This window comes from Myotis brandtii, unplaced genomic scaffold, assembly GCF_000412655.1.
Source record: "Myotis brandtii unplaced genomic scaffold, ASM41265v1 scaffold131, whole genome shotgun sequence".
Lineage (NCBI taxonomy): Eukaryota > Metazoa > Chordata > Mammalia > Chiroptera > Vespertilionidae > Myotis > Myotis brandtii.
The window spans coordinates 2,919,791-2,920,661 of NW_005354632.1; the positions used below are offsets into that span (position 1 = coordinate 2,919,791).

The window sequence follows — 871 nt, forward strand, 5'->3', positions numbered from 1 at the left end:
CAGCGGCCCTCGCCTGCCCTGGAGCACGGGCTACGCCGAGTGAGCGTCCCTGGGGGCACCCTAATTAGGATGGGAGTCCCACCCCACCCCCTCCTCACCTCGGCATCCGGGGAGCTGGGGTGCGCCCCTCCCCACCCCGCCACGCTCGGTGCCAGCAGCCCCCTTTCCCCAGATCCCTCGCTGTCCCCTGGGCTGCGGGCCGCACCTCTCCCAGCCCTTTCTCCAGCCGGTGCAGCCTTCCTCGGGACCTCCCGGGTCGTTGGCTACCCTCACCCGCCGCCTCCGGCACCTGGTTCCCTCCTGGAGCCCGGAGGTGGAGGACCCCACGAAGGATGAATTGGCCCGTTCTCGGTCCGGCCCGGACTTTAATGACTAAGGGAGGACAGGTTTCAAGTAGCGGAAGCCTCTTGTAATAGAGGAGATGGCGGCTGCGAAGACCCGCTCCCGGACTCCCCGACCCCCGCGCCCCAGTTCCCTGTCCCTCTTCTCGTTCCCCTCCCCCTCCACACCCAGAAATAGCCCGCGACACCTGGCGGCCGTGGCTTCCCCTGGGGCAGGCGCGGGGGGCCGCCGGGGGAAGCGGAGGTGGCCGCCCCGCCAGCTCCTTAGCTTCCTATTTTGGAAGAGTTCATGGTTAGGGGACTCCTGCGCAGGCCAGGTGGACTTCCACCCCTGCCCTATTTCAATTCCTCTTTCCGGATCTGGGCTGCAGCACTTCCTCCTCGCCAGAGCAGCCGAAACTTTCACTGGTGGTTTTAGGATAGGGGTGGGTGTGCCCAGGAGGGTGGGGTGCTGTGGACCAGGCACTAGCAGAATTGATTGGGTTTCAGGTGGGAGGTAGGGTCTTGACAGGCAGGGAAGTAAAACCTTG

At 65.7% G+C, this 871-nt stretch overlaps 2 protein-coding genes across 3 annotated transcripts in view; both read left to right on the forward strand.

Moving 5' to 3' along the window:
- RHOC (ras homolog family member C) overlaps positions 1 to 871 on the forward strand; it is a 21,575-nt gene that overhangs the window by 7,805 nt on the left and 12,899 nt on the right. The window lies entirely within an intron of this gene.
- Positions 7 to 871, forward strand: part of PPM1J (protein phosphatase, Mg2+/Mn2+ dependent, 1J) — a 4,878-nt gene continuing 4,013 nt past the window's right edge. For both annotated transcript variants that reach the window (XM_005859992.2, XM_014534580.1), the window contains exon 1: positions 7 to 39. The gene's annotated coding sequence lies outside the window, so the exon portion shown is untranslated. The remainder of the gene's footprint in view (positions 40 to 871) is intronic.